This window comes from Lithobates pipiens, unplaced genomic scaffold (genome assembly GCF_037356315.1).
Source record: "Lithobates pipiens isolate NorthernLeopardFrog02 unplaced genomic scaffold, aLitPip1_a1.2 Scaffold_18, whole genome shotgun sequence".
NCBI lineage: Eukaryota > Metazoa > Chordata > Amphibia > Anura > Ranidae > Lithobates > Lithobates pipiens.
In genome coordinates this window covers 390,151,223-390,175,260 of record NW_027507758.1, presented here as the reverse complement: position 1 = coordinate 390,175,260, position 24,038 = coordinate 390,151,223, and the positions used below count along the sequence as shown (strand labels likewise).

The window sequence follows — 24,038 nt, the reverse complement described above, 5'->3', positions numbered from 1 at the left end:
ATCTGGTACTAACTGACACTGGCTAGCAGGGTCACAAACTAAAGCTGATGTCACTAGTGACACTAATACAGTGATCATACTACACACTGTACTAATGACACTGGCTGGGAAAGGTTAACATCAGGGGGTTAACTGTGTGTCTAGCGATGTGAAAAAGTGTGCTGCTTTTACTTATCTGGCTGTTTTTTCTACCTCCTTATCAGGGACAAGAAAGGACCAGATCACTATTCACACCAATGTTCACAGTCCTGTGTTTGTGTGAAATGATATATATATATATATATATATATATATATATATATATATATATCTCACATGTTTTTGAGCTTCTCTTTGGGGTGCATACCTAATGCAATAGGCTGTGCACACCTATGGCAGCACTCATACGTTGTTATAACTACTATTTTTTAATGTATGAAATAAATATCTATGTTTTATTGAATCTTACCTATTGTGTGAAATAGTTGTTTTTGGTACCTTAAAAGTCCCGTTCTGTTTCAATATTTTTTATTTATTTTTACAAGCTGGCTTTAGTTTAGTTTAAGCCCTCTTAAATATTAAACTTTCATCAGATATGTACAGCAGGCACATAGATGTGCATCCATAATGTACCACTTACTTTTTGGAGCACCATTTTTTGGGGGTAGATTTATTTTGAGATTGTGAACAACTCCAGTGATTGACAGCTTGGGCTCAGCCTGGTACCATGGCACTATCACTATAATGTGCAGAATTACTGGGCAATAATGAAACTTAAATATGAAGTCAGACCAAGCTCTCAATCACAAGAATTGGTTAATATTTTCATAATTGAATATCCTGGCTTTCAGGACTCCCAGATGTTCTAAAATATAATACATATAATGCAAGCTCCCGGCTGTACATGTGTACATTCATTTCAGTATAGCAACTTATTGTGTAAAGTTTCTGGCAGGTGAGAATGACCTTTCCATTGTTTTAGCAACTGATTTTTCTGACTATTGTAGGTATTGTTCACACAAGAAGCATTGTCATGTTGGTGAACTTTACAAAGCATAGGTAGGAGAAAATCAATTGTTTTCAGGACAGGCCCGTTCACATCAATACTTTACCTTGCAGTAGCAGCATACTGCATTTTCCCTTTGTCTATGTATGTTTTCAAGTCCAAAGTGAGTCTAAAACACACAATGGCAATGTTCATATAATTGGTGTTATTATGTGAGTATTTCATAAAGTAAACTTTAGTTTCTAATTTTATTTCATTTTTTTGTAAGCCATTTCTATTTCTTTCCTGCTGCTTTAGGAATCATTGATTTGGACCATGCATAAGGGAACCCTTTGACTTTCCTGGCTGCCTAGGTCAGTCACTCATTGGGGTTGACTGTAAATAGGCTAATCACTTTACAATTTACTTTTCACTTTGCAAGAGAATTTACCCTAAGCTTAGTGAATGTGGTAAAATTTCAGTTTTCAAAGAATACTCATTCATGTTCAAGATTGGGTGATGTAAGTCAGTGGCGTTTCACCTCATTTACTTAAGCTAAGGGAAAATGTTCTTGAAAAGTGAACAACCTATTTACCTTTAGTATATCAACACCCAGGGCCGCTGATAGGTGGTATAGGTGGTCCTCCCATACTGGGTGTAGGCCCCACTGGGTCAGTACAGGCTCAAGTAATTTGCAGAATGCAGACATGGTCCCTAGGAGCACACTCCTCACCTGCTTCTGCTCTCCTTCTCATTGGTAGAGTGCATTTTTATGAGGTCATCACAGGCTTTAGAGCTTTACGCCATACTTGGTGGCATTGTGGATCATGGCCAAGATCAGTGTGTGCATGAGAGAGATGGCTGTGTGCTCAACAACCTCATCACCCTGGAATAGTAACATCTTCTCTGCCGGTCATCCATGCCTTCCTGTCCTGCTGAGTCATCTAGCCTCATTATACCCTCTATTGTCCATGACACCTTACCATATATTGTACCTGTACTGTGCAAGCTTACTATAGACTGTTCCTGCATTGTGCCCCCTACACTCCTCTGCATACTCTGTACTGCACCAGCTTACTATATATTGTACCTGTACTGTGTCCTCTATCCTCATCATACCCTCTACTGCACCAATGTACTATAAACTGTATCTTCATTGTCCTTCTACCCTAATCAGATCCTGTACTGTGCTGACTTACAATGCAGTGTACCTGTGCTGTGCCTTCACCACTTATCAGACCCTGTGCTGTGCTAGCTAGCCATACATTGTACCTATGTTGTGCTCTCTACCCTTTTCAGACCATGAACTGTGCCCTCTGCCCTTATAAGACTCTTGTAATGTGCACTCTGCCCTTGTAAGAACCTGTACTAAGCCCTTGCCTTGCCATAAACTGTGTCTATAATGTGCCCTCTGCCCACATCAGACCCTGTGCTATGCCCTTTACCCTCATCAGATCCAGTACTGTGGTTTCCACCCTCATAAATCCCTGTACTGTTTTATCAACAGATTCGGCACACATCACACCATATGCCGTGCCCTCTATACTCATCAGATCTTGAGCTGTACCAGCTTACTATACACTAGAAGGCGGGACACTGGGAGAGGGTTAAACTTTTCCACTTTTAGCAGTTTAGGAGCCTTCCATCAACTTTAACTTTGGCAATCTGATTTCAGTATTTCTAAGGCTCCATTCACACTTATGTGATGGGTCATGCAACTTTGGACATGAAAGTCGCATGACAAGTTACACCCTGTTCTTTTCAATGGTACCCGTTAAAATCTGTGCCACTTTGAAAAATTACCTACACTACTTCTGGGAGACTTTTGATGTGATTTTGATCCATAGAGTATAGAGTCGGATCAAAATAACATCAAAAGTCACATTAAAGTCATGCTCCAAAGTTGCATTAGAAATTGTGCGACTTTGGAGACGTGCTAATGTGAATGGAGACTTTGACTTCCTGGGGTTTTTTTTATGCAAACTATTGAAACTGCAGTAAAGATGAACTGAGTGACATTTACTCATTATTAATAAAGGGTTGCATTAAACCAGGAATTGGTAAAAAAAATATTTATGGCAGATTTCCATTGACAGTTTAATTCACTGCAATAGGATCTTTAATTGTCAACTTTAACTTTACAGTAATATTCTAATATTAAATGGTGTCAGTTCCAGAGAAATATCTGCTGCAACTTCTTACATTTTTTGAGGTGTCTCCTAACTTCCTTTTTTTGGAAATGCAGAGGAGAAACATACTTGACTCACAATAGGATAGTAAAGACAAATAGAAAATGTAGTGCATAACCAGCAAATACCTTAGTACAGTATGTATTTGTTCATAATTCTCTTAGACCTCATTATCTAATAGCAAGAACTTTATTTAAAATTCTCCCTTTGTATTCAGGAATTTTATAAAAGACTAACATCATTTGTATCTGTAATTTTTGGAAAGCAGTACAAGTGATTTATATGTTGTAGTTAAAGGCTTATTGACATAAAATTAAAAGCACACTGTGGTAATTTTGATCTATTAAGACCATATTGATAATTCTATAGACATTTATTGCTAAGCACTTGAGTGACATCTACAGGAAGGCTGACATTAATACACATAGAAATCAAAAGTTAACTTACATTTTTCCTTACTACATGACGTTAATATGTTTCTGTGTCATATTACAATACATTCCTTCTGTATTTCACAATTACATACATGTGAACATCTATATAACATTTATTTCAATCTCCAACTGTAGTTGTGGCCACTTTTTCTAGTCTTAAAATGTATATGTCTGATAACTCATATTTTCGAGCTCATGCTCTGTATGTGCAGCTATTAAGGAAAAAGGGCTGTTTACACTTTCTGGAGCAAGTCCAGGTCTTTAATCTGTACGCTTACTATTGTATACAATATGTTTCTGAGACCTTGTGAAAAACAACACGTTTTCACCATGTGGGCCATCTGCTCTTTTATACTGTCCTTGGTTTTGCTGAAAATGTAGGAATAAGGAGGAATCATTTATGGGAAATGTTTATAAAACATATTCTGAAAACACGTCTATCATTTCACCATGCCTACCATATTTCATTATATGGGCACATATTCATAGCTTCAAACTTACACAATGACTAGTGTTTAGAGTCTCAGTCTGGTCATGACATAATCCCCTATGGAATTGAACTAGAGTGTAACTATTTATTGAATATGTGTATGTATAGCCAAAACTCTTCTTTGAGTTAAGCTGGGCATACACTAGTAGAAATAAGAACAAAAATAGGTACTAATATTCTTAGGAAGCAATGGGGGTTATTTACAAAAGGCAAATCCACTTTGCACTACAAGTGCACTGCAAGTGCAGTCGCTGTAAATCCGAAGGGGACATACAAGAAAATAAAAAACAGCATTTAAGCTTGCACTAGGGTTGCCACCTCATCCCTTTAAACCTGAACACATATGAATTACACAGATTCTGCGGCTGATTAAGGTGGTAATTAAACTCACTTGGTGCCTTATCTGCATTAAATTAGCCTCAGAACCTGTGTAATTCATATGTGTTCGGGTTTAAAGGGATGAGGTGGCAACTCTAGCTTGCACATGATTGGATGATAGAATCAGCAGAGCTTCCCCTCATCTCAGATCTACCCCTCAGATCTACAGCCACTGCACTTCTAAGTGCACTTGCAGTGCACTTGTAGTGCAAAGTGGATTTGCCTTTCGTAAATAACCCCCCATGTACGGAAATTCTAAACAAGGTGAAATATTACAAGTAATAACCAAATAATACTCAACAGTAGCACACCAAAAAAACACAAATCAGAAATCTTCTCACAAAGAAAGATAAGTCAAAAAAAATCCATCCAAATTAAAAAAATAATGTCCATAAAGGTATGATAAAATAATGTTTCACTTCTTCTGACTTTAAAATCGTACACTACATATCCACCACCACAGTGTTTGTGCAGGTTCCTCTCCCTTAACACTAACACTCTCCAGATGGTATAGCCACTCATTCTCATGACTGGCACAAAATGCTTATATTTTTATATCAGAACTGTCTTAAGCCACGTACACATGACCGGACTTTCTGGCAGACTAGGTCCGATGGTCTTCCCGATGGACTTTCGGCGGAGTTCCGACAGACTTTACAAACGAACGGACTTGGCCACACACGAACGGACTAAGTCTGTTTGAAAGTCCGTTCATTTTGAACGTGATGACATAAGATGGGACTAAAAAAAGGAAGTTCAATAGCCAGTAGCCAATAGCTTCCCTTGCATCGTATTTGGTCTGACAGAGAAACGGTTTTCCTGAAAGGAATTGATTTGAAACATGTTCTATTTCTAGGTCCGTCAAATTTTTTAAAAACGAAAAACGATCGGATTAGTCCACACACCGTCGGACCTAGTCTGCTGGAAATTTGGTCGTGTGTACGCTCCATCAGAGTTCCAATCACCATACATCTTTCATATGGATAACCACATTTTTCTTTTGCTTTTTTATTTTTCACTTTTAGATTTCAGAGTTTGTAAAAGACTCCCCCAAACCATATATTTTCTGAAAGCACATGATCAGTAGAATAAAAAGAACTGCTACTTATTTTTTAGACCCCACAGTATTTGCGCAAATGTTTATCAAACCAATATACTTGCAAAAAAATACACTAAAACTATTATTAGCAGATAAAAACACAGTACACTTTACAAAATTCCTACTAAATATAAAAGCTTAACTTGTATTGATTTAATAAATACCGTATTTATCGGCGTATAACACACACTTATCCCCCCTTAAAATCAGGGGGAAATCGCGGGTGCGTGTTATACGCCGATCCTCCGCGATTTCTGAGCGATTTTTGGGCTCTGGGCGGCTTTCAGCCACCTTCGGCCCTTCTCGCGGCTTTCGGCTGCCTTCGGCCCTTCTCGGCCTTCTATGCACATATGGCATACTAAAGTGTACACCCACGCAGGGGAGTAACTATAAATCACAGGGCCCTATAGCAAAATGTTGTATGCCCCCCCCACTGCAAACAGCCCCCCCCCCACAAAAAATTAACTAATGCCATTGAACAACAGATTACCACACTCATGTGGCACAGTACCCAGGCAACAGCTTATATTAATTTTGAACAACAAAGTATGCATTATACTGTATGCAGCCCCTGAAGGACACACATTGCTGACCTTCATGCCTTCTAATAAATTTCTTATCTGTTATATAAAATGAAATAGTTTAACTCACCATAATGCAGAATCAGTGGGAACCCATTGATGTCAACTGCCACATGTTGCGGATTGTCCACTTTCCACGTCCCGGATTGTCACTTGCCACATCCCGTATTGTTATATTCCACATCACCTGCCACACATTACGGATTGTCACTTGCCACATCCCAGATTGTCACTTGCCACGTCACCTGCCACACATTATGGATTGTCACTTGCCACGCCCGGGTTGTCACTTGCCATGTCACCTGCCACACATTATGAATTGTCACTTGCCACGTCACGGATTGTCACTTGCCACGTCACCTGCCACACATTATGGATTGTCACTTGCCACTTGCCATTACTGATTGTCACTTGCTGTATCACTTTCCTGCTGTGTCACAGAGTCAGGCAGCAGATTATCAGTCAGGCAGCAAAAAGATAATGTCATCTCTATGCTTCCCGGCTGCCTGCACAGTGAGGGGGGATCTGCACTGCAGGGATGCAGGGCGGGCGCCGGGTGGTGAGAGATGTCATCTCTCTGCTCCCCTGCCCACCAGCTCCTTGATTGACCAGCCCGCTCATGCCCATGCTCTCACCCACGGAGCCTGCCCTCAATGGGCCCCACTCGGCTGTGGGCCCCTATGGGCCCTACTATGCCAGTAGTTCCGCCACTGCACCAACGGAGGGCCATATTTACCCACACAGGAATGTACAGTGTGATCACAAATAAAAGTAAAAAGAGTGTGGTATATCAAGCCAACAGGCTATGTACCTGACATGTTTCGTACTACATGTACTTCAACTGGGGCAGTACGTGTAGTACGAAACATGTCGGGTACATAGCCTGTTAGGCTTGATATACCACGCTCTTTTTACTTTTATTTGTGATCACACTTGTACACATCGTGAGGGATGTTTTTGTACAATTTTTTAAATAAATGTTTTAAACCGGAGTGATCTGCTCTATGTGGAGGGCTTTCTATTTTTTCTTTGCCATGATTTACCTGGCTGGATGGAAGTTGATGTGGTCATATACTGCCTTGTCTGCAGAGATTCTGAGATTCTGATTCTAAGACGACTTACTGTGGAGGATCGTTTTATGCTTGATCGACTTGCCACTGTTGGGGTGTGGGTCCACACCCTGGGGTAAGAGTATCCATTGCCTTTCCCTGATGTCTCATGTATTTCCACAATTATCATATGTGAAGTCACATCCATTACGTATACGAATTCTGATATAAACTTATGGTCATTGAAGTGACTATAAGCTTATAGGAGAGGGAGAAATGAGGTCCGTATGCCATACAGTCTTGGCCACCTGCGGGCACCTCTGTAGGTCCGTACGGCATACAGACTTGGCAGTGAAAGGGTTAAAAGAATTGCACTTATATTTACAATAGAACAAACATGCCTATAAAAAAATCACTGTCAGGTGTCACAGTGCCTCACCATCCCTTATGGATCAAAGTGCCCACTATTACTTCCTGACTCAACGTCCTAACGTTACACCCAATTGCCGTGTAGCCACGCTCCGCTGCATTTCATCACATCCATCTTTATAAGGGGGGTGGCTGGACGGCTCGGCAATGGATTTTAAATATCCTCCTCCTCATTTTAACCCCTTATCAACCAATATGCTTGGTTACTAAATCATGTTAAACTTAATGACAGCACTATATCCATCTGTGCAGTTAACCCTTCTTTCACCAGAGGGAAAACACAATTGGCGATTTTAACAAAAATTTTGGTTAAAACATAAATGATTTTGTTTAAACTGCTCAATGGCATTAGTTTACCTATTATGTCTAATACACCTGGTTAGCTGTCAGCGGAATATTCATCTGTACAGTTAACCCCTCACAAGCCAAAAATAAATTAACACTTATTTTTTATAATTGTAGTTTTATTCGTTTTTGCAAAAAGGAAAGGTTACACAATACTCATGAATGACACATGTAACAAAAAATATAATGTACAAATGAGATGTCCAAATTAACAAAAAGCTGATCTTAACTGTAGGTTATACAGAAGTGTAGTCGACAAACAAATCGAGATGCAATACAGAGGTCATACAAATTGCCTGTGTATTAAACGTGTAAAATCAGGGAGCTCTTAAGGGACACCATATAGCATGGGCCATAAAAAGGGAAACCTATAGAAAGGCTTGGGGATAATTAATTGCATACCTTAGGACATAGAGTCTGGAAGAAGTTTCCCAAATTCCGATTCATCCCATGGCTCCCATATTTTATTGAATTGTGGGATATTATCATGTACAATAGCTGTGAGGTATTCCATTCTATTATTAGCTATGAGTTGGAGGAATCTGGACCATGGATGAGGTATATCGGATAACCAACACAGTGGGATGATTCTCTTAGCAGCTAAAAAAATGTAGGAAATCAACCGTTTAACATGTTTAGCAATACCAGTAAAAGGGAGACCTAATAAATAGTGTACTGGGTCAAGCAGAAGGGACATATCCACCAATTTCTGAATAGCATCACCTCGTGCCAAAAGGGTTTTATCAAAGAGCATTGCCAAAAGATATGGAACAACAAGCCTATATCGAGCCCACAGCATCATCACATCGCTGAGCTTGAGGGATCGTAATTTATGGATGACCTCAGGGTCTTGTACCAGAGCATGAGCATTTTAATGGAAGTCTCTCTCTGCACTACACATGGAGGACTTAAAAGTGTAGGATCAGATCCTATCCCACATCTGGGAGTTTGAGCCCATCTACGCATGTATAGGTGGGTGACTTCAGAGAGGGGGGTAGACTCATGGAGGATTCAGTATGTAGAGGACACCAGAGGTAGTTGGGGTGGGCCCAAACCTCCCTTTGATCTCAGGAAAAAGACCACCAAGCTCGCTATATGATGTGCTTTTCGATTCCAGATGAATTTAAGGAAAGCACTTTGAATGGCTTTGAGTTGGGGTAGAGGTATGGCGACTGGTAAGGTTTTGAAAAAGTAGAGTAGCCTAGGTAAAATGGATATTTTCAGAATGTTAATTCTACCTAAAAGAGAAACGGGATATTGTTGGAGGGATCTAGTGATGTCTAGGATCAAGGCGGGGTAATTCACAGAGTAGAGGTAGAATAAGTGGTGGTCAGATGTATTCCCAGATATCTGAGGGAAGTAGAGCACCATCTATAAGGGTACAATTGTGTAAGCTGGGTCAGAAGAGCTGGTGGAATATGCAAAGGTAGGGCCTCAGTTTTTGTTGTGTTAACCTTGTACCCTGATATGCCACTGAAGGAGGAAAGCAGGTTATGTAAAGAGGGGAGGGATATCAGTGAGTTGGTTTGGGTTAGCAATATGTCATCTGTGATCAGTGACAACTTGTACTCCCTCGGTGGCATCACCACTCCACGAATGTCCGGGTATAGACGGATGGCCTCAGCGAAGGGTTCTAGGCATAAAAAAAAGCAATGGGGAAAGAGGACATCCTTGTCGGGTGCCATTGGTCATGGGGAAGCAAGGCGACAGGAAGGAGGACATCTGAACATGGGCTGTAACTTGCGAGTATAAAGCTTCTAATGCTTTAAAGAAAGGGCCTCGTAAGCCAAATGTCGACAAGGTGGAGAAAATGTATAGCCAACTTTACCTGTTGAAAGCTTTTTGGGCATCTAGGCTAAAGACAATGGCTGGACGGGAGGACCTGTTCAGGAGGTCTATCAAGCCTATGGTGCGGCATGTTATCCCCCGCATGCCTGCTGGGACAAAACCCACTTGGTCTTTATTATACAATTTAGGGATGAATTGGGAAAGCCTAGACGCAAGAATTTTGGTGAATATTTTATAGTCCGAATTTAATAGAACTATGGGCTTATAGTTATCTGGAATTGAGGGGTCTTTACCAGGTTTAGGAATAACGGAGCTATAAGAGTGTGAAAACTGACAGTGCAGGGGTTGTCCTTCAAATAAAGTACCATAAAGAGTTAACATATGGGGGGGCAGAATATCTAAGAAGGTTTTATAGTAGAAATAAGGTAACCCGTTAGGGCCTGGTGACTTATGGAATGGAAGCTCCTTGATTGTGTTTGAAAGTTCCTCCTCAGTTATGGCTGCATTTAATTTAACTAGATCTGAGAAGGACAGTTTTGGTAATACAAGGTCAGAGTTTTTTTTGGAGTGAAATTAAAGTGATTTTTGGGGGTTAGGCAGTTGTATGTATAGCTTATGGTAAAAGGTTCCAAAGATCTTGGACATCGTAAGGGGGCAGTGAGCCCTAGTTCCATCTGCCTGTTGAAGGAAGTTGGGAAAGGAGTGAAAAGGACGTGGACGTAGTTTGTTGACTAACATCTTATGGGGCTTGTTAGAAAATTCATACATTTTTGTTTTGCCCATATTATGGATTTAGCTGCCTTACTTAGGTTTAAGGATTTTATTTGTTGCCGAAAGGAAGTGACCTTATGTAATTTAGACACTGTGGGCTTAGAGAGAAGTTGACGCTCCGCCGCCAGTAATTCAGCCATCAGGGACTGCTGAAGTCTGTTCCTGTATTTCTTCAGGCAGGAGCCTTCTGTGATACAAGCGCCACGAATGTATGCCTTGTGTGCCTCCCACAGTGTAGATGTATCCTGAACCAACCCAAACATTGAGTTGCAAAAAATCCTTCAATTCTGAAGCTAATTTAGTTTGAGTGACCTGTGATTGCAGGAGGTGATCGTTAAAGTGCCAGTGGAATGTCCTGGAAGGAGTCTAGGACAGGAAGACATCCAATGCGATAGAAGCATGGTTGGATCATGTGATGGGAAAATGTCGGATTTGACAATGTAGAGGATAAGTGGGGCCGAGGTGAAAAAATGATCCAGTTGGGAGTTCATTTTATGGGCCATGGAATAAAAAGTGAATTTCTTAGTGGAGTAATGTTTAAACCTCCATGAGTCAAGCAGTTGGTGGGATCTGATACATATTGTAAGAATACAGATATCTATATTCTTATATATTCTTCATTTTTTTTCTCATTTACTTCATAGTCTGTGGTAAATATAAATCATGTGGTCATGTTAGAAAAATTGCAGGAAGCATTACACTTTTCATTTAGCGATAACAGGATGTGACTACGAGATAACTGAGCTCAATACCTGTGATTACAACATCGTATATGTGCTGGTTTGCTCTTGCAGACTAATGTGTACTAATAAATGTCTAAACTGAATACACCCTAAGTGAAAATGTTCAAATTGGGCCCAAAGTGTCAATATTTTGTGTTGCCACCATTATTTTCCAGCACTGCCTTAACCCTTTTAGGCAAGGAGTTCACCAGAGCTTCACAGGTTGCCGCTGGAGTCCTCTTCCACTCCTCCTTGATGACATCACAGACCTGGTGGATGTTAGAGACCTTTTGCTTCTCCACCCTTCGTTTGAAGATGCCCAACAGATGCTCAATAGGGTTTGGGTCTGAAGACATGCTTGACCAGTCCATCACCTTCACTCTCAGCTTCTTTAGCAAGGCAGCGGTCATCTTGGAGGTGTTTTTAAGGCTGTATCATGTTGGAATACTGCCCTGCAGCCCAGTCTCCGAAGGTAGGGGATCATGCTCTGCTTCAGTATGTCACAGTACATGTCGCTATTCATGGTTCCCTTAATGAACTGTAGCTCCCCAGTCCCGGCAGCACTCATGCAGCCCCAGACCATGACACTTCCACCACAATGCTTGACTGTAGACAAGGCACACTTGACTTTGTACATCTCACCTGGTTGCTGCCCCACACGCTTGACACCATCTGAACCAAATACATTTATTTTGGTCTCATCAGACCACAGGACATGGTTCCAGTAATCCATGTCCTTAGTCTGCTAGTCTTCAGCAAACTGTTTGCTGGCTTTTCTGTGCATCATCTTTAGAAGTGGCTTCCTACTTGGACAACAGCAAGGCAGACCAATTTGATTCAGTGTGATCTGAGCACTGACAAGCTAACATCTTGCACAACCCGGGGCCATGTCAGGGAGACGCCGGAAACACTGCAAGCCACAGCGATTAATGGATTTTTACCCGTTGAGGGGCAGAGGGGAGGACCAAGATGGCGCCAAGGCCTACTCAACACAGAAGGCCACATCTAAACAGAAGATGGCAAAAAAAGGTACCCACTCTCTAAATAACGGCCCCTCCGGTGGGAAATTGATCTCTCCCTCTACCCCATCCTCTTGCAGCCCTGCTAAAACCAAGCATAGGCTGGATGAGGACGGATTGAGCCCTGCTATTAGTCCGGCCTCTGACTCGGGGGAGGACACGAGGGACTTGCCAGAATTGAATCCTATCCCATGCAAAATCAACCTGTATTAGATACAGTTTTAAAAGACATGTTGCTCTCACTGCGAAGCACATTACAATCAGATATGGCCACCTGTATACTCCGGTTCAATAGCGATATACAAGATCTGGGTAACAGACCTGTCCCTCTATGTCACCACACTGTTCAAAGCCTTGCTCCCTGATCTCAGTGATCTTGATGTTACGATTGACAGGATTCATCGCCTGCCAAAACCATCTCACGTATCAGAACAAGCACCTAGAGATGTGCAACTCCGGTTGCACTTTTTTCATATCAAAGAGCAATTTATGGTGATCATGAGGAAACAAGAAGCAATTCTGCCACCATATCATCAATTAAAATTTTTCAGTGATCTGTCACAGTACACTCTACACAAAAGAGGAAAAGCCTCAACACTGTGACAAAGATTTTGCGCAACCATCAGATTGCCTACCGATGGGGTTACCCAACTAAACTTTCAATTACAAGGGATAACCGTTCATTTACTGTAACGTCTTTGGAAAAAGGCATTGATTTACTTATAGAGTGGGGCATCTTACCAGACGAAGAAGGTGACAAGATGACCACCAGCACCGCACACAGAGTGGAACAAGCCTGGAAACAAGTCACTGGCAAAAATGCCAAATCTCACATTTAAAGGAAGGCTGCATGGGCCCTTGACCCTCTGTCCCCTTTTGTTCCAGGACCGAACTAATTCTCCAATTAAACGTTGCAGCACAGTGGTGCCTTTGGAAGGATTGGACACTTCCTAAATGCTGGTTTATGCATGTGGTGAAGGAAATTCACTCTATGCACTATTGTTTGTTTTGTTTGCTCTTTATTTTTCTTTTCTTGAACTATGCCTATATAGCTCCGATCTACCGTTTGGATGTGGACAATGATAGAAGATGCAACAGACTCTGAACAAAGGATGGAAAGATGGATCTACCACAAGCAGATTATGTCAACCCATGACTACTTTTGTGAGTACTGATGTACCAATATACAACAATTATTTTATATTTTTCATCCAGAACTATCCGAACAAATATCTGATACTCAAATATGCCACTTAATATAATCTCAAATAACACTAAGGGGCTCAATTACCCTGCGAAGCAGAAGTCCCTGTGGAGAGAAACGCTTTTGCACCACAGTAATATTGTATGTGCGCAAGAAACTCACTTCTGTAAACAGACACCACCAAAGTGCTCACATCGAAGCTTCCCCTATGTATTCACCGCTAATGCGGGCACCAAGACGAAAGGTGTCCTAATAGCAATCCGGGACACCGTGGCCTTTACGTTACTTGAACAAGTCCAAGAACCTATGGGTAGATTTATAATATTGATATGCGAGTTGAATTCTATTGTTTACACCTTAGCAAATGTTTATTCTCCTAATAGCCGAGAGGTGCATTTTTTTCATAAGTTGATGAAAAAGATTGAAGCATGTAAAAAGGGCCGATTAGATATATGTGGAGATTTCAATATTACTCCAGACCCTCTGATGGACTCGACTACCAAAACCACTAGGTGTCAGCCATCTTTGTTACAGTCCATCTATAGACAGAACTTATACGATGCTGGCACTGTATGCACGCCAATGAGAAAGATTTCACTTTTTTCTCTTCACCTCATGGGGTTTATACCAGAATTGATCTTTTTTTGGTAGACCAATAGGTTCTCTTACAAACTGTATAAACTGGTAAAAAATTCAATAAACTGGTCTGATCACGCATCGATAATTCTGTCTATAGCGGGCTCTTCTACCCCAGGAACAAAACCGGTTTGGAGACTCAATATATTTTTACTGCAACAGCCAGTCTTAAAAGAAAAGATCCAGACCCATTTATCAAATATTCATGCTGATAATGAAGGTTCAGTGTCTAACCCATTTGTACTGTGGAATGCACAAAAAGCTTATATGAGAGGTATTCTTATACAACTGGGAGCTGGGGTTAAGAAGCAGAGGCAGCAGCGATTTAATGAGCTGGTTAATGCAATTGCTGACTTAGAAAGCCAGAATAAACATAAATACTCCCTATCCATTTCCCAGAATTTGACAACATTAAGATCTGACCTCCGACTACATCTACTTGAAAACTTAGAGAAAACAGCTAAGAGACTTAAGATGAATTACTATACCACAGGTAACAAAGCAAGGAAGCTTCTAGCACAGGTCCTTAAAGGACATAGGTATAAACATAAAATACAATACATAATCCATCCTACTACTAAACAAAAGCTATACCACCCACAAAAAATTGCTGATGCCTTTAGTTTATATTATAGCAAGTTGTATAACTTAAAGGATGACCCATCTACTGCACAACCTACCCCGGAGATAATTGATCAGTTTTTAAATAAACTACCTATACCCAAATTGACACCAGATCAGGTCCACTCCTTGAATCTCCCTTTTAGTGAGGAAGAAATACATAAGGCTATTGACTCCCTCCTATTAAACAAGTCACCCGGACCAGATGGGTTCAGTGGAGAATATTATAAGGCATTCAAACACAAGTTAACACCCCTATTATTACAGATCTTTCATACTGCCATTGCCTCTTCTTCTTCTTACCCACGGGAAATGCTTGAAGCCCTAATTGTTGCATTGCCTAAGCTGGGGAGGGAGCCCACCTCTCCGTCAAACTTTGGGCCAATATCGCTGCTGAATACAGAATTAAAACTCTACGCCAAAATTATAGCCTTACGTCTTATAAGTATTCTGCCCACAATTATATATTCTGACCAAACTGGATTCACTAAAAATAGACAAACCTCTGATGCCACGCGTCACATGATTAACATCATACACTTAGCACAGGTTCCGCGAAGGCCTTCTCTGCTCCTATCTTTGGATGCAGAGAAGGCCTTCGACCGAGTGCATCGGACCTATCTAACTGAGGTCCTTGAATCATTTGGATTCACAGGCAAAGTGTTATCTGCAATTCTGGCTCTATACTCTGAGCCTTCAGCTAAAGTATATATGTCAGACATCCTTTTAGCCCCATTCAACATAACCAACGGAACAAGTCAGGGGTGTCCCTTGTCATCATTGATATTCAACTTATTAATGGAGCCTCTAGCCATCTGTATCAGAACCCATCCAAACATAATATGATTCCCGATAGGTACACAAATGCACTCTATTAGCTTATTTGCAGATGACGTGGTCTTAGTTATGACGGAGGTGGGCACCTCTCTAGCTGCAATACATGCCACATTGAAACTATTCAGTCAAGTTTCATACTATAAAGTTAATGATAGCAAATCCTACATACTAGGACTAGGAATCGATAGCTCAACCAGCAGAATACTAAAAGCACAATATCCCTATATATGGTTGTACAGAGGAAATCAAATATCTGGGAATCATTTTAACAGAGAGAACAGAACATCTGATAAGAGCCAACTATACTCCATTCCTGGGTAGGGATGGCTGAACCGTTCGTCCGGCGGTCGGTTCGCGGCAAATTTCGGCTGTTCGCGGTCCGCCCGATCAGCGGACTTACGTGTTTACTGTGTAAAAAAACTTTGACCTATGATGACACATCCATCATGTGGTACAGGACAGCCAATTGAGACATTACAGCACATGGACACTTGGACATTCCCCCTAACTTATAAATAGACCCGATCCGGAGGCCATTTTACATTCTTTCTACTGTCACTATAGGGAGAGGTTGCTGTGTGGAGCTGGGAGAGACTGCAGTGACCCAAATCGCTAGCTATTAGGTCCACAAAAGTCCTTTTAAGGACTGGTATGGTATAGGTGTAGTTCAGGATATAGGTTTGAGGCACTGCTATTCAAGTCATTGTTGCAGCAGATTGTCTTTTCTCAGTGCAGATAGGGACAGACAGGACGCTGTGTGTTGCAGAGAGGGACAGTCAGTTTAATCATTAGCTGTTACTATTAGGTCCACAAAGGTCCTTTTTAGGACTGGTATGGTAATAGGGCTGTACACGTATAATATTCTTTCTTCCAAATATAGAAAGAATATTATACTTGACTGCTGCCCTTCTGCTGCAGTAGTCCTTTATGAGTATAGGGACTGAGGTACAGTCTGCTAATCACAACCTACTAGTTCCACAAAGGTCCTTCTAAGGACTGGTAAGGTATAGCGTACTAGAGAATATAGGGTTGAGTGAGGTACAGTCTGCTAATCCTTAAGGACTGGTATAGGTCCACAATATGTAGGGTTGAGGTGCACTACTGCTGACTGCTGCCCTATTCTGCAGCAGTCCTTTATCAGTATAGGGACTGAGGTACAGTCTGCTAATCACAACCTACTAGTTCCACAAAGGTCCTTATAAGGACTGGTAAGGTATAGTGTACTACAGTATATAGGGTTGAGTGAGGTACAGTCTGCTAATCACAACCTACTAGTTCCACAAAGGTCCTTCTAAGGACTGGTAAGGTATAGCGTACTAGAGTATATAGGGTTCAGTGAGGTACAGTCTGCTAATACTTAAGGACTGGTATAGGTCCACAATATATAGGGTTGAGGTGCACTACTGCTGACTGCTGCCCTATTCTGCAGAAGTCATTTATCAGTATAGGGACTGAGGTACAGTCTGCTAATCACAACCTACTAGTTCCACAAAGGTCCTTAAGGACTGGTATAGGTGTACTATTTGGTGTGCAGTATATAGTTGTGTAATACACGTATAAAATACTTGCACATATAGAAAGCATAGTATAGTGCGTTTCCACTGTGCAGCATTGTGACTGCTGAGCAGTTCTGCAGCGATACTACAAAGAGTGACAAACGCAATCCAAAAAAAAAGTATTGTAACTGGTGTGATAGACCAGTGGCCCCCAAAAACAACAGATTGAAGCGGGGTGTTATATACCTTCTTCCACATACATACTGCACTTCTGTAGAGAGTTTTGTCACAGGGTCATTTAAAAAATGACAGGCAGAGGAAGAGGCAGGCCCTTCCGCAGGGGTGGTAGGGGTAGGGCAGGAGCAACAGGCTTGAGCCAAAGTGGGAAATTGCAGAAGGTGCGTGCGATTACGTCAAAGGAAGCACCAGAATTGGTTGAGTGGCTCACTCAGCCTTACTCTTCTGCACCCTCCTCATCCTCTCGATCTGCACCCTCTTCTTCACTCTCTGCTATGTGCACCCCCAAAGACACTACCACCAACAACACCACCACCACCACCACATACCTTCCGCTTGAGTCACAGGAATTATTTTCTGATCCATATCAAGACATTTCTGATGCGCAGCCACTCTTGGCATTGGATCAGGAAGAGGAGGTAGCAAGAACCGCCACTCAGCAGTCTGACGACAGTACCCAGATCAGCCCAAGGAGGAGGTTGGTCCCCGGGGTTGCTGCTTACTCTGAGATCTCTACTTATAGCGGTGGGGAAGGTGACGTCGATGATGACGTGTCTAGTGATGTCACGTGGGTGCTCACAAGAGAGGAAGAGGAGGGGAGTTCAGAGGGAGATATGGACCATCAGATAGGGAGGAGAAGCAGGAATAACTTACATTGCACAGGAGGGACAAAGCAGACTGCTAATGTATCAGGAGCGAGTCATCGACCATGTACGGTCACATCTGGTGCTCCCAGGATGCCGGCACAATGCTCCACAGTGTGGGCTTTTTTTAACGTGTCCGCTGCTGACAATAGTGTTGCCATCTGCAATCTTTGCAGTCAACGCATTAGTCGCGGTAAGCCCAACACTCACCTAGGGACGACCGCCTTAAGAAGGCACATGAGCTGCCATCACCGAGCCCAGTGGGAGCAACGGAACACACAAAGCCACACTTCAGGCTCTCACCGTCCAGCCTCGTCTTCTACTTCTCCTTCTCCTCTCTCCTCACAATTGTCCTCCACTCCACCTTCCATCACGAAAGCTCACTTTTTTCTGCAAAAAGGCAGGCTTCCGTGGGCCTAATGTTCGAGCGTAAAAAAATGATAACGCCGGATAACCCTCTTGCCCAACGGTTGATGGCTGGCTTGTCAGAACTGATATCCCGCCAACTACTGCCATATAAACTGGTGGACTCGGAGGCCTTTCGAAAATTTGTGGCCATTGGAACACCACAATGTAAGGTCCCAGGAAGGAAGTATTTCTCAGAGAAGGGCATCCCAGAGCTATATGGCCATGTTCAGCGGCAAGTGAATGTATCTCTGGCACACAGTGTCGGTGCCAAGATACATCTGACCACAGACACGTGATCTAGCAAACACGGGCAGGGAAGGTATATCACTTTTACTGCCCACTGGGTGAACCTTCTGACGGCCGTCAAGCATGTAACCCATGGCACCCGTGTAGATTTGGTTTTACCGCCATGGATTGCATGCAGGCCTGGCTCTTCTTCTCCTCCTCCTCCTACTCCATCCTCCTCCCTCTCCTCCTCGGCTGACTCCTCCTTTTCCGCTGCTAGCGTATCTTCCGCTGTGCCGCCCAAGCTCCCCAGAACCTATTTGACATGCCAGGTGAGACGTTGCCATGCCGTGCTGCGTCTGTTGTGCCTGGAAGCCAAGAGCCACACTGGCCCGGCACTCCTTTCAGCTTTGCGTTCACAGGCAGATCAGTGGCTAACACCGCTCAATTTGACAGTTGGTAAAGTGGTGTGTGACAACGGTGCCAATCTGCTTAGCGCATTGAAACAGGGCAAAATTACGCACGTGCCATGCATGGCACACATCTTAAACTTGGTTGTGCAGCGATTCGTTGTCAAATACCCTCGGGTCCAGGCCATTTTGCGGCAGGCAAGGAAAATCTCGGCCCATTTCAGAAGATCTTACACGGCCATGGCTCACCTTGCTGACAATCACCGGCGACACAATCTGCCGGTCAGACGTCTTATTTGCGATTGCCCGACGTGATGGAACTCAACCTTCTATATGCTTGATAGGCTGCTCCAGCAGAAACGTGCAGTTAACGTCTACCTGTATGAACTCTGCGGCAGAACAGGTTCTGGGGAGCTGGGTTTTTTTTCACCGCGCCAGTGGCTGCTCATGCGCGACGCATGCAGACTTCTGCGGCCATTTGAGGAGATCATCAAACTGGTCAGTTGCAGCCATGGCGCCATCAGTGACATGGTACCTTATGAATTCTTTATGGAGTGTGCATTGCGTCGTGTCATTGATCAAGCTGTGGAGGAGCAGGAGCGGGAAGATGAGAAAGTCGCAATGCTGGATGAATTCCCGGGGGGGGGCTACTCTATCTGAGACAAGTGAACAACAGGAGTCTGAAGAGGAGTCAGAGGAGGATGGTGCCGGGGCGGATGAGGAGGAGCAAGAAGTGTTTTAATAGGGACCCCCGTATAAAAAGCATAAGGGTCAAGGACCAGTACTGGGTGGCAACGTACTTAGACCCCCGGTACAAACACAAAATGGCAGAAATGTTACCGCCGTCACAGAGGGCTGTCAGAATGGAGCACTTCCAGGCCTTGCTTCAAGAAATGCTGCATTCTGCTTTTGCGTGCGCTGGCAGAGGAGCAATTCCCACTCCCAGAGAAGGAGTTGCGGGTACCAATCCAACAGTGCCTGCAAGAAGAGGCCGGTTTGAAGATGTGTTGGTGACTTCTGATATGAGGTCATTCTTTCAGCCGACCCATCGACAGGTGTCATCCGAATCCAGCATCAGGGAACGCCTAGACCGTCAGGTGTCCGACTACATCGGGTTAACGGCCGATGTGGACGCTCTGAGGAGTAATGAACCCCTGGACTACTGGGTGGGCAGGCTTGACCTCTGGCCAGAGCTTGCCCAATTTGCAATCGAACTGTTGGCTTGCCCCTTGTCCAGTGTCCTGTCCGAAAGGACATTCAGCGCAGCACGGGGGGGTCGTGACCGATAAGCGTACTCGCCTAGCTCACAACAGTGTTAACTACCTCACATTTCTAAAAATGAATGAGGCATGGATCTCAGAGGAATTCAACACATGTGACCAGTAGACCATGTATATGTCTATAAACAATTTTTTTGATCGAGCACACAGACCTTCTTTCTTCATTTGGCTCACTTCCTTGTACAAAAAAAGCACACCGTACTATATGCCCGTACCCTCCTGTTTGAAGAGGTTGAGCGGTGTCATATTTCTACTGGGGCTGCTTATTATGAGGGGCTCCCACCATCCCTGTGCTGTGCTGAATTCCTCCTGGGGCTGTACCTCTGCTGTGCATATTATGAGGGGCTCCCACCATCCCTGTGCTATGCTCATTATGAGGGCCCCACCATCCCTGTGCTGTGCTCACTTCCTCCTGGGGCTGCTTATTATGAGGGGCTCCCACCATCCCTGTGCTATGCTGACATCCTCCTGGGGCTGCTTATTATGAGGGGCTCCCACCATCTCTGTGCTGTGCTGACTTCCTCCTGAGGCTGTACCTCTTCTGTGTATATTATGAGGGGCTCCCACCATCCCTGTGCTATGCTCATTATGAGGGGCTCCCACCATCCCTGTGCTATGCTCATTATGAGGGGCTCCTACCATCCCTGTGCTATGCTGACTTCCTCCTGGGGCTGCTTATTATGAGGGGCTCCCACCATCCCTGTGCTATGCTGACTTACACCTGGGGCTGTACCTCTGCTGTGCATATTATGAGGGGCTCCCACCATCCCTGTGCTATGCTCATTATGAGGGGCTCCCACCATCCCTGTGCTATGCTGACTTCCTCCTGGGGCTGCTTACGGTGCAGGTGTCAGTGCTGTATATCACGGTGCTGGTGTCAGTGCTCTATATCACGGTGCTGATGTCAGTGTTTTATGTCACGGTGCTGATGTCAGTGCTCTCTATCACGGTGCTGGTGTCAGATGACTCTATCACGGTGCAGGTGTCATTGCTGTATGTCACGCTGCTGGTGATCATCTCCTGCACCCTCTTCTTTGCCTACCCTGACCTTCCCTCTCCTCCATTGCCTTCATGCGCTCCACAGTCTTGAATTGTCACAATTTCACATATAAAAAAAGAATGCTTGTAGTTGTCGATCCCAGATTCTCCTCATACATGTTTTATGTCATTGGCCATGTGGTGGGACTATGTGTGCACAGCTAGTAATTATTTTGTGGCTGCAAATTTGACCTATAGGTTTGTAAAGTTCACCTCCCATTGAAGTCAATGGGGCCCGCCGCGAACGTTATGGTTCGCGAACCCTCGGCCGCGTTCGCGTTTCGCGAAACGTCCCGTCGGAAGTTCGTCCATCACTATTCCTGGGTAAGCTTACTTCAAAACTCCAAGGATTACACAGGATAGAGTCAACTTGGTCTGGTCGATTAGCGGCCTTTAAAATGATGGTGCTGCCCCATTTTATTTACCTGTTTAGAACCATACCTATACCAATACCAGGAAGCTTTTTCCAAACAGCGCAATTATTAATAAACAAATTTCTTTGGCAGGTGAAAAAAGCTAGGTATGCCTTCCAGAAATTAATTAAATCTAAGTTAGTGGGAGTAGTAAGTCATATATATGTAAAAGATTATCATGCAGCAGTGTTTTTAGCTCAACTAAAATACTGGTTACGGGGAATCATAGTCCGAGATGGCGAGAGCTAGAGCCTTGTCAATCCCCAAATCTTAAGCTGTATGACTTATTATTGACTAGTAGATCTATGAAATATCCCCCCCCCCCCAAACCTGTCACCACCATGGTAGCTTCGGTTCAGATGTGGAAGCTACTTCTGAACTCCTCTATATCTAATACCAAATCTAAAATTATTCAGCACCCTATCACGAGCTTGCAATTATTGATTCTAAATTGACATATTAAACATTGGGAAACCAAGGGTATAACCACTGTTGAGGACATTAAAATTTGCCCCACTCTGAAAACCTTTTCAGTCCCTTCAAATTGAATATAATCTAGAATCAAAAGACCACTACGCCTACACTCAAATTTCACATCTACTAGCGTCTACAATAGATACGTCCACTGCCTTACCTTGGCAGATGTATTTATATTTTCATAATCTTAATACTTCCATTAAGGGCATCTCCCTGTTCTATGGTTCGCTCCATCAAAAGAATGTCTTTGCAAAAACTCCCTCAATGAGAACATGGGAAATAGACTTGCAAGTTTCCAGGACTTCTGAGCAATGGAAATATGCTATATCATCTGTTTATAGTGCACAAAAAGTGCCAACTTGTGGGAGTTGTATCAGAAGATCCTACTACGATGATATTTAACTCCCACAAGATTGGCTGGGTTTGACCCAAGTAAGTCCCCACTCTGTTGGAGACAATGTGGTCAAAGAGGCTCCTTGATACATATCCTTTGGGCTTGCCCAAAACTGAGGGGGTACTGGTCAAGAACTTTTAAACTTTTGCACCATTTCTCTAGCGTACGAATAACAAACAAACCGCGCTTCGCAATTTTGTCTTTGGGGATAGATGACATTCCTTATTCTCATAGGAATATCGTGTCCCATATCCTCCTTAGTGCACGCTTGGAACTGAAGAGGAGATAGACAAATCCTGAACCTCCCAGTCTCGAAAACGTAATCAGAACAACCAATTTACATATTAACTATGAAGTCATGTATTTAGCATCTCAAAATAAGCTTAACTCCAGATATCAGATCTGGAAACCATGGATAGTCTGGTAAAGAAGTAATAAAGTATAATCTCTTGACTTTACCCTGGTATTGGGAGCAAAAAGTAGCATAAAGTCACATCCAATCCTTTTTGAATTCTTTGTTTTCAGTTTTTTTTTTTTTTTCTACCTTTTGTTGTTAACATACATCATTAGCTGCAGATTTTATATCCGGTTCTAACTACAATATAAGCCGAATTTTGTATTAAAATGACATAGAAATGTATAGCTTTAACCTGAGACACTGACGAAGCTATAGTGCTGTGGAAGATAAAAATAGAAGTTGTGGGGTTCCAGCCTCTGGATGCAGTATGTTCCCCTAGGGCGTCTGGGGTTGGTAAACCACCAGCGCATAAAGCTGCTGGAGATATTGGGCACTGTGGTGTCTGAGCTAGCACTATCAGTGATAGGGTTTACAACCTACTACTATTCCTATATTTGTTTATATTTTTTCATCTTTTCTTTGTATCAGCTGCCAGTTGATGTATTTGTAATTTTGACAAAATTGTACTTGAGTTTGTATTTCATATTATCTTCAATAACAATCTAATGAGAAAAAAAAAAGAAGAAGAAAGATGCAAAAGTCTGTGAATTAATTTTAGGCCATCCACAATATCTGAACAGTTTTCTAGCAGTGTTGGTTTTGTTGGTTATTTGTGATACTGCATCTCATAAATATTTTTTTGCGTTTCTTTTGGAACTGAAACGCTGACAAGAAACAGGCGTTGAGTTACATTATAAATCATCTATAGCACACATACCGAAAGAGCAGACAGCATTGCATTACAAAGCAGATAAAAAGTTTCATATAGATAATAAATGTGTTATGCAATGGCGCCTTTTGAAAGTGGAAAGGCTCTTAGAAAAGATTCAGTGTTCTATTTAGATGTCAATAATAAACATTTTAACCAGAAACAAAAGACTAAATGGAAATTATAATGAAAAACATTTTAATGTATCAAAATACTTGACATCAAATGTCATAATGAAACCTGCATCAAATTTCAATTGTGAAACACAATGCTTGTCAATAGTGCCTACCAAGC

General features: G+C 42.6%; 1 protein-coding gene across 2 annotated transcripts in view; it reads left to right on the top strand.

Annotated features, from left to right (window-relative positions):
- The window catches only part of HMGCLL1 (3-hydroxy-3-methylglutaryl-CoA lyase like 1), a 143,293-nt gene that overhangs the window by 79,807 nt on the left and 39,448 nt on the right, over nt 1-24,038 (top strand). The gene's annotated exons all lie outside the window — the stretch shown is intronic.